Raw genomic sequence first — 10,020 nt, forward strand, 5'->3', positions numbered from 1 at the left:
AAAATCAAATTATGACTAACGAAAATGCGGACAAACCAATACATTATGACTTAAAACTTTATGGGAAACAATAGAGACCCTCTGAAACATACATAGATCCGCTAGCTGACGCGGGTGCACGGAGCGGGTGAGCGGGTTAACGAGAACTGCGTCACTCAAATAATAGGATATGCCTATACGAAGACACGAGTTAGTTTTTCACCATAGTCGGGAGATTTTTTTTTATGATATAGGAGGCAAACGAGCAGACGGATCACCTGATGGTAAGCGATTACCGCCGCCCATGGACACCCGCAACACCAGAAGGGTTGCAAGCGCGTTGCCGCCCTTTAAGATGGGAGTACGCTCTTTTCTTGAAGGTTTGAAGGTCGTATCGGTCCGGAAATACCGCAGGCGACAGTTCATTCTACATTAGATTTTGATCTACATTAATTTATTGTTTGACATACACACTGCCTGTAATTTTAAATTTAAATTTAGTGCATGGTGCATGCTAATTGCTGTTAGCAATCAAACTAAATTTCGTATGCCCTTGGGTACGACATAGTGGAACAATTTTTGTTTTTTACCAACATATGCAATATCATGTTTTGTACACCTATGATCGACGAATAAAGAATTTGTATTTGTACAGTTAGGTGGTTTTACCGTACTTCAAAATATAGTAAAACTTACATTTTTTGGCACATTATCCTCGACCAGTCCCCAACTCCAGTAATCTTGCTGCAAGACAAACACAAAATTATACCAATATAAAGTCCAAATGATAATAAAACGATTTAAATACAATTAAATCATAATTTACCCGTTTATTCCTGTTTCCAAATGATATATTCGCCGCGCTCGATATCGCTGCAATAATTATTTCCATTAATTATACGTTTCCGATAGAAACAAATGCATAGCGACTGCAAACGGTACAGTCGGTGTCGAAAGTGCTTTATTGCCCCAACCAGTGACATTAAGCCCTCATAAAGGTGACATTATTAGAATGGCGATTGCTGTTGCATCGTAAAAATATGTACCGTTCGGATTCAGGCTAGACCAGCATTACTGCTAATAGTAATGCGGCGCGACTTTGCTGCCGACTGCTTAAAAATCTAAATCCTATAAATCCGAGCAGCAGTATTGCAGCTATCATTACTGCCGATTGCGTTAGTAGCGCATTATTGAATACCTACCAAATAATATGGATTTCCACAAAGTAACGTCTGATTCTATTCATTAGCATTATTATTTAAGTACACGTCAAAATCGATGTTACTGCCCGGGTGTATGCAATGCAGTCAGCAGTAATGTCGCGCCGCGATATTGCTGCAATAATGCGGTAGTCCGAATCCAGCCAGTATTGAATATCTGGGCACAATATATCATAAACTATCCAGTAATTTGAAACTCGACTGTACATACCTGGGAGCACAAACAAAACACAAACGTTCCACATTCCAAGTTAAATGTTTAAAAATGGAACTAGTTAGTTATTGCTTAATAAATAGAATGCGTTGAACCGGTTTGAATGCGAAATAATTAATAATGTTGATTGGACTTTAATGTTGTTATTCTTCGCTTTATACCTGTTGTATACTGGGAATTGATAAAGGGCTTGCGGCACAGATTTTGTTTTATCATAGCAGACACGCCACTCTCCAATATAGAACTTTCGATAAGCTTGATTTGTTTCTCTAATAATAATTATAGTTTATAATACAGTGCCTTTTTAAAAAAAAAGCACTGTATTATAAACTATGTATAATTATTATTAGTACAAAATTACGTCAAATCTTTGAGAAACCAATTCACTGCTAACTTTTAGGTTGTCTAGAAGAGATTGCTTGCTATAAGGCCACCCTGTTGTTTACCTCTGGCGTTATGTATTAATGTAAAACTTGTGTTTATGGTAAAATTATTTTGAGGTTGTCCGATAAAGAGGATTTGTAATGTTTTTGTATTGTATAAGTAGTAAGTATTGTATTGTATTGTAAAACCTTGGGGAGTAGGTAATGTTTCATATGTGTTGGTATTAGAAATAAGACATTTGAAAGTGAACGATTATTCTATGACATATTTTTGAGAGATTTAATAATAGTCAAATGTGGTCGTTCCCATATTATCTTTCTACCGGTTTGTTTTGTCGCTAGTAAAAAATAAACATCCAGAACCGAAAATCTTAGGATTAAGGTCATGAAGAGCATTGGAAGAGGTAAAAGTAAAGTTGCATTGTGAAGGAATAATTTAAAAGTTTAATTTTTGAGAGTGGTGTGTCTGTTGTAAGTTTAGTTACTTATTTAATCTGTGCATGTGAGGTTGATAACTGTCACTAATAATAATAGTTGTTTATTTCTTGCTAATATTTAAGTTGTATGAAGTCATGTTAACGCTAAAATTATAGGGAAAAGATTCATTTAATAATTATTGACTTAAATATTTGGCTTTTGTTATTTTGTCTCCTTCGATGCTATTATTTGTAGGAATCAAAAGTAGAGTAGTTCGTGTAATTAAAGAAGTTTGTATTATTATTTATTTATTTACTAGCGACCCGCCCCGGCTTCGCACGGGTTAACAAATTATACATAAACCTTTCTCTTGAATCACTCTATATATTAAAGAAAACCGCATCAAAATCCGTTGCGTAGTTTTAAAGATCTAAGCATACATAGGGGCAGACAGACAGCGGGAAGCGACTTTGTTTTATACGAGTACTATGTTGTGATTGGGCATAAATCCTCAATAAAGGAAAACCGAACTCATTAAAACAATAAACGAACCAGGACAGCATACAAGGCCAGAGACACCGGCACGGCAGGTGTGTTCAATTATAAAAGGCACTTGTTGCGCGCCATGAATAAGGGAGTGGACCCGGTTAAGTGTGGAACTTGGCTTGTAAAGGCTCCATAATGCAGGCAATATACCAGTTAACTCCAAGAGAATATGCCGAGCCTGATTCTGTATACATTATTACGGTTTTGATATTTTTTGATACGACGTTGAGCGCTCACTCTGATTGTTGCATGTGCATGTGAGTCGCACGTGATTTGAACCAATCACAAATACCATCATCAAAATTGTATTAGAATTAGTCCAAAATCACACATTGTTAAATTAGAATCGACGTCCTGTTTGGATATGATGGTCGTTCTTGTCTACATGACAGCGTGATAAAACGGTATGTCACTTTCTATCCCGTGGTGTTAAAAAGTGACAGTTATTTCATCACGTGGATAAATCCATCCATAATAATTCGTCTGGAGACGGATTATGCATTAATATTTTGATATGATTCTCATCTCATTTTGATACGATCTTGAGTCCTGTCCTGTTGTCAATCTTACGCGCATCTTACCTACTTAGATGGTTGGCAATCCTCAAAAGTGTGCGTTTCTCCAGAAGCTTCCTGCATCGCACTGTTAAACGGTGGAATGAACTTTACTGTTTTTAGGCGAATCGTCTGATCATTTGCCTCCTATATCTTTAAAAAAATGAGGTGAGGTGAGGAAAATGACTTATTTCACCCCTGATTGCATTTCGTCAGCGTGAGTCGCAAACGCCCATGGTCGTTACGGTCAAGGTCGTTTCAAAACAATATGAAAACCATATCAATTTGTTAATACAGAATCTGCCTTCAGGTACCTGAAAGATTAAATGAGAGCCTTTCTTCAACTCGCTAACTATTGGAGCTTGGAGCTGGGGAATTTAAGTTCGAGAACGGTGTTCAGCTAAAAGTTATAGTGCCTAGTTAGTTATAAGACGGTTTGGAAATTAGCTGTTTCAATAAACCGGATATCTTAAATTCTTAAGACGAAAATTGACGACCGCTCGAAACCGACTTTTACAAATGTATTCCCCATTAATAATAATATAAAAATATTTTTACACGACTTGGTGGCTAGAAGGTAAGTAACTAAGTTATGATGTTGATGATGGATATGTGCTGTTCAAAGAAACTCCCGACCATCCGCTGCTTGTATCCTGTACAGGTTGTTTTTTCTTTTTACTAAGGGTTTGCGAGTTCCCGCAACCCCTGTATAGAGGCTTCGCAACCCCCCGGGGGTCGCGACCCACAGGTGGAAAACGCAAAGGTAAAGTAACGATAAGATGTAGGTAATATCAATATAGCATTTCGCAGAATACAAGCTTGGGCATGGATGTATCTATACTTATCTGAAATGTTTTCTTTTCATTACGCTAAGGGTATTCATTTTGTTAAAATTAAGTAGGTAGGTATCTTATATCTCATAATTATAGGTATACATTGATGATGATTGCGGAAGTATGTATTTCTTTATAGGCGAATTTTATAGGAATGTTTACACAACTGTAGTTCAATTTTTATATTTTGTATGGATCGTCACAGAGCAATAATTTCAAACGGGCACTCGTTGTAAAACGCGCGAATCGGCATTCGAACTATAAAAACCCAACTCAATTTGATATTTCTCGCATTTCATTTCACTCCTAATAATATTGACATGCGAGAGATACACTTCGATATCAAACCAAGTTAAGATTTCCATTAAGAACGCGGCTGCAGAACTAACGTAGTAAGTTTGCGCCTAACACTCCGTCATTAGCGCGCCCATTAATTAACAGCTGACTGTACCGGTAGACTGAGGAACTTCCTAATGCTTGCATTAGCTAGCATACTGTTACCATCCATTAGGAATAACATTGCAAGTACCAAGTTTTGCTAATAAAAGGTGAGAGATGGAACTTATTTAGCTTCTATAAACTGTTAAGTAGGTACGAGTACAAGGTGAGGTTTATAAATGGACTTTAGGAACAAAACAAGAGATTTATTTTTTCAAACAAAACTTCTCTTTATATAAAAGTTTTTAGCAACAAAAAGTAGCAGAGGTTCGACCATTCACGTAAAATAATAAACGTTTCGTGAATTTTTACGCCAAATTTCCATGTTGTTTTAAAATAAGCGCATAAATTATATGAGAGCACCTTTTTGAAGGCGTCTTCGTGCGACTCTTAAGAAAAGAAAGTGAGACATAAGATTGACATACTTTTTCTCTGATTCGGTGCAAATATGCGTTACTGACATTATTTATTCACTGATTGAACATCGACACTACATAAACAGGGCACTTAACTAATATCACAGAGGTCCCAACACACGAGCAACAATTACCCACCGATTTGTACAGTGACGTCACAATTCCGCCATATTGTAAACAGAGCAACTTGTAATCGACGTGTTCCCTTCAAATATCCGAAACTTAACGTTCTAGCGATGGGATGAGAGAATTATTTGGAGGAGGTATATAACAGAGATGTAGTCTCTAGCTCAGCTTCTAGATCTGACTCTAAAATACACACTGGAAGTTTATGCAGCGTATACCTACCCAGTGACGTGTGTATATAAGGTACAACAACAATAATAATAATGTACCTACCGTAAATGCCGCAAATGCCAAAAAACTGGGCAGCAACATCGATTTTATTTGAGGCAGTAATGTCGCGCTGAATTACTGCAGCAGTAATTTTGATGTAGTCTGAATTCCAACGGTACCTTTATAATGCGTTGCGATTTTTTCATAAATATAGGTAACTGTAAACGGTGCGTCATTATTATGTATTTTGAGCAGTGATTTGGCCAGTTTTTAATCCTATGTTTGTGAGTGTGATTAAATAATTATATTATTCTGTCGTACATAGTAGAAAAAGGCGTGAAATACATAATCATAATCATAATCATAAATTTATTTCATAGAATATGGTATGTACAATTTTGGTGTCGTTGTTTTTTGGTGTAGAACAGCATATTCTGCCATCACTGGCGTAGAAATATATAAATAAATAGGTGATGCAATACATTAACTACAAATACTTTGTATACCATTACCATAACATTAACAAGCAATAACAAAATGTACATTATTCAATAAGACGTGTCAACAATAAAATGCAAAATTACTACGCAAAATTCCAAATTAATGAATGTCAGACTTAATTACAATCTAAAAATTCATGTACTTTATAAAAACATTGCTCCAGGAGCCAATCGGTTAATTTTCTTTTAAATTTTGACAAAGGCATTTCCTTAAACCGAGTCGGCAACTTATTATATATTACTATACACATGTAAAACACATTTCTCTTACAACAATCTAAGCGAAATAATGGGGAGAAAAGTTTGTATTTGTATCTGGTGGGCTGTTGTGAGATCTCTGTCTGCAATCTAAACAGTAGTGGATTATGTCTTACAAACAAATCTCTTTTATATACATACATGCTAGTGGTAATATCTTTAGCGAGTAAAATAGTGGTTTGCAGGTTTCCCAGTAGGGTACCCCGCAAATTGCTCTAATGCATTTTTTCTGTGCCTTAAAAATATCATAAATGTCAACTGAATTGCCCCATATAATCAGTCCATAGCTGAGAATGGATTGAATGTATCCATAATAGGCAGTAATAGCTGCTTTTTGGGAAATAACTTGTCTCAATCGCCTTAGGGCAAATACGAAACGATCTATCTTATCGCATACATAACTAATGTGAGATTTCCAATACCATGTCTTATACAAATTTATTATGTATTATACAAATTTGGGGATAACATTTTTAACTACATTTTTTAAATTTGCCGCTTGCCACTGAGGAAAATGGCTTGACAGACTATAAGAACCCTAATTACCAGGTAAAAAGAGTTATGAATAATCATTTTATTATGCTATGCGATATAAGCGATTTCATTAATTAATTCACTCATTCATTCCCAAATAGGAAAAGCATCTATCAGCACAAACTGCAAACGCATGTTAAAAATACATGCCCCCAAATCTTTTAACAACATCTAAAAATAATTCAGTCCCATTTTCTCAACCCTTATACTTTGAAATGATCACTAACGACCGATTGAAAATATGGCAAAGCCATTTGAATACATTCGGCGTAAGCCTGACAAAGGAAGGGTCCTGAATTCGATTTCCGTCCCGGCAACAACTTTGTACTTATGCAATAAACAAGTGTGGTAGGGGACTTAGTGTTCTGTGTGAACTGAACGTCAAAGCGTTGTTATTGCTTACAGTTTTTACGGCGGTTTTTATAGAGGTCATCTATGTTCCCCACCCCACTCTTCTGGTCTATTTTATCTTTGCAGAAAGAATTAATTTGCACTAAAATAGTCCAGGTTAATAAACATTAATCTGACTGAAGCTCATTAAGTCGGGAAGCCAGAGCAGCAGTCAAAAATATGTATACGACTTTGCACCTTATTTCAACGTAGTAAGGGGTGTTTATGACGTTGAGGGTACAAGTTACGTCTAAGTAATTGTTTTCCACATAACAATAAAGTTTAATACAGAGTGACCTTATCGGGGAGGTTGGAGCTACTCGGGCCTAGTGTTTTAAGTGTGATCTACGAGTATGGCAGCATCTTACCTCGTTTAAGGTATCGTTCTTATTCATACTATTCCAGCATTACTGCCGACATTACTTTAGTTGGCTTTATTAGAACACTGCGGACCATTTCGATACCTCTTGTTATCTGTTAAACATTTTTTTTATGACATAATTGAAATTTTACTAAAAAAAATCCTCGAAAAGCGAACACATTAAAACACACTTATATGCTTATACTTTATAAAGTAAACGTACTATTTAGTGCTCAACATGCAAATGCCCAATAGATGGCACCTCTATTGACAATGACTTAAGTTTCAACATAGAGAAAAAAATACATAGTGTGCTCACTCCATACATCAGTTCAGACTATTAATTTCAGTGTCTACATCTAGCATCGAGTAGCGGAACTATCAGTACTGCTACTTGACAATAGATGTAGCACCGACCGGAAAGTCTTATCTCAACAGCATAAGACTTTCCGGTCGGTGGCTACATCTATTGTCAAGTAGCAGTACTGATAGTTCCGCTACTCGATGCTAGATGCTAATAGTCTTTTTGGTACTAAAACTGATGTATGGAGTGAGCACTCTATGTATTTTTAGGGTTCCGTAGCCAAATGGCAAAAAACGGAACCCTTATAGATTCGTCATGTCTGTCTGTCTGTCTGTCTGTCCGTCTGTCCGTCTGTCCGTCTGTCCGTCTGTCCGTCTGTCCGTCTGTCCGTCTGTCTGTCCGTCCGTATGTCACAGCCACTTTTCTCCGAAACTATAAGAACTATACTGTTGAAACTTGGTAAGTAGATGTATTCTATGAACCGCATTAAGATTTTCATACAAAAATAGAAAAAAAACAATAAATTTTTGGGGTTCCCCATACTTCGAACTGAAACTCAAAAATTTTTTTTTCATCAAATCCATACGTGTGGGGTATCTATGGATAGGTCTTCAAAAATGATATTAAGGTTTCTAATATCATTTTTTTCTAAACTGAATAGTTTGCGCGAGAGACACTTCCAAAGTGGTAAAATGTGTGTGTCCCCCCCCTGTAACTTCTAAAATAAGAGAATGATAAAACTAAAAAAAATATATGATGTACATTACCATGTAAACTTCCACCGAAAATTGGTTTGAACGAGATCTAGTAAGTAGTTTTTTTTTATATGTCTTAAATCGCCTAAATACGGAACCCTTCATGGGCGAGTCCGACTCGCACTTGGCCGCTTTTTTTTCTCTATGGTTTCAAGATGACATGTACTGGGACCGCGTCGAGCACCAGTACGTTTACCTTACCGTGCACTTGCTGACGGTTGCTCCTGTAGAAAATCCTCGAAACGGATTGAAACTTCCCGAGCGAAAATAAGACTAAGCTAGGTACTTCAGTTTTCCGCTTAATCAAATAGTCTTCATTGACAGATCGTAAAATTAACTTGTTTTTCTAGTGGGCGTTGCCGGGATGACCTCGGCGCCTTTGACAGAAACTGACGGGAGACGGGTCAAGACCGGGATACGTGGAAAGGGAGGAGGGAGGCCTTTGCCCAGCACACTCTACACTGGGACACTCTAGGCTCATATAAATATAAATAAATAAAATTTAAATTCTGGTGGGCAATATAATAAATTGTCGTATCCACTTCGTCATCCCTCCGTCTCTAAAGACGCCCGGGCCCGCAATAGTTTACATGTTATCGCACCGCATTGTGACACTAGTTTCAGTTTAGTTGGCTTTATTAGAACACTGCGGAGCTCTCAGGAACGAGGAATTCATAGCAAGAGTTCGCGTCAATAGAGTTTTGGGGGAGTTCAAAGTGCGCTTAAGTTGGTGGGGATGCGGGGACTTCCTCAGCAGCGCAACAATGTATGTTTGATAAATCCTACTGAGAATGTTATAAGTTAGGTAGGTAGATGGATGTGTAGATGTATGGTATAATATATTTAGATGCGAGGTCTGCAAGGTAACTTTACAATTAACACGAAGCTGTGTTTTATTGTATAAACTTAAGTACCTATACAATACAATACAAATCCTCTTTATTGCACAACCTCAGAATAAATGTACATGGAAACACAAATAATACATGAAGACAGAGGTAAACAACGGTCTTATCGCTAAATAGCGATCTCTTCCAGACAACCTTTAGGTAGTGGAGAAATGAAAAATGATATAATTAGGAGGTGCAAAAAAGACTATAAGTATCAATACAAACTAAAAATATAAAAAATAACTACTTACTAAAACCCGTAGATGTATGGTTGTTTTTCTTTAATGTTAAAATGCGTGGGTCGTGGATGTGGACGAAAACAGTTTGACATTTACGATTTGATCACCAACATAGAATTAACAAAACTTCCGTGAGACACGGCATATTAAATATATTAAAAACGGGTCACTCACGTATTTTAAGTAGAAAACGCTCGACATGTTTCACTCCGTACTGAGAAGTGTCATCAGGAGCTTGCGTTAGGACACGTGACATGTGATACGTGAGTGACCCGTGGAATTAGGAATATGAATAGGGTGTTAAGGTAGAAGTGAGTTATGTCCCAGACTGGCTGCTAAATAACGTCATATAACATTTTGTGACAGGGTCAACATAATTACACTATCACTAAACACTATCAATACAATGTACAGTCACCTGCAATAATATGTTACTCAACGAGGGCTGTAATA

General features: G+C 36.8%; 1 long non-coding RNA gene across 1 annotated transcript; it reads right to left on the reverse strand.

The window, feature by feature from the left end:
* Positions 1–662: 662 nt before the first annotated feature.
* Positions 663–9,585, reverse strand: LOC134656294 (uncharacterized). Its single transcript, XR_010097501.1, has 4 exons — positions 9,576–9,585; positions 1,411–1,484; positions 806–852; positions 663–723 (listed from the first exon to the last, which is right to left on the reverse strand). It is a non-coding gene; the product is annotated as an uncharacterized LOC134656294 (long non-coding RNA).
* Positions 9,586–10,020: the final 435 nt, after the last annotated feature.

This window comes from Cydia amplana, chromosome 18 (genome assembly GCF_948474715.1).
Source record: "Cydia amplana chromosome 18, ilCydAmpl1.1, whole genome shotgun sequence".
Lineage (NCBI taxonomy): Eukaryota > Metazoa > Arthropoda > Insecta > Lepidoptera > Tortricidae > Cydia > Cydia amplana.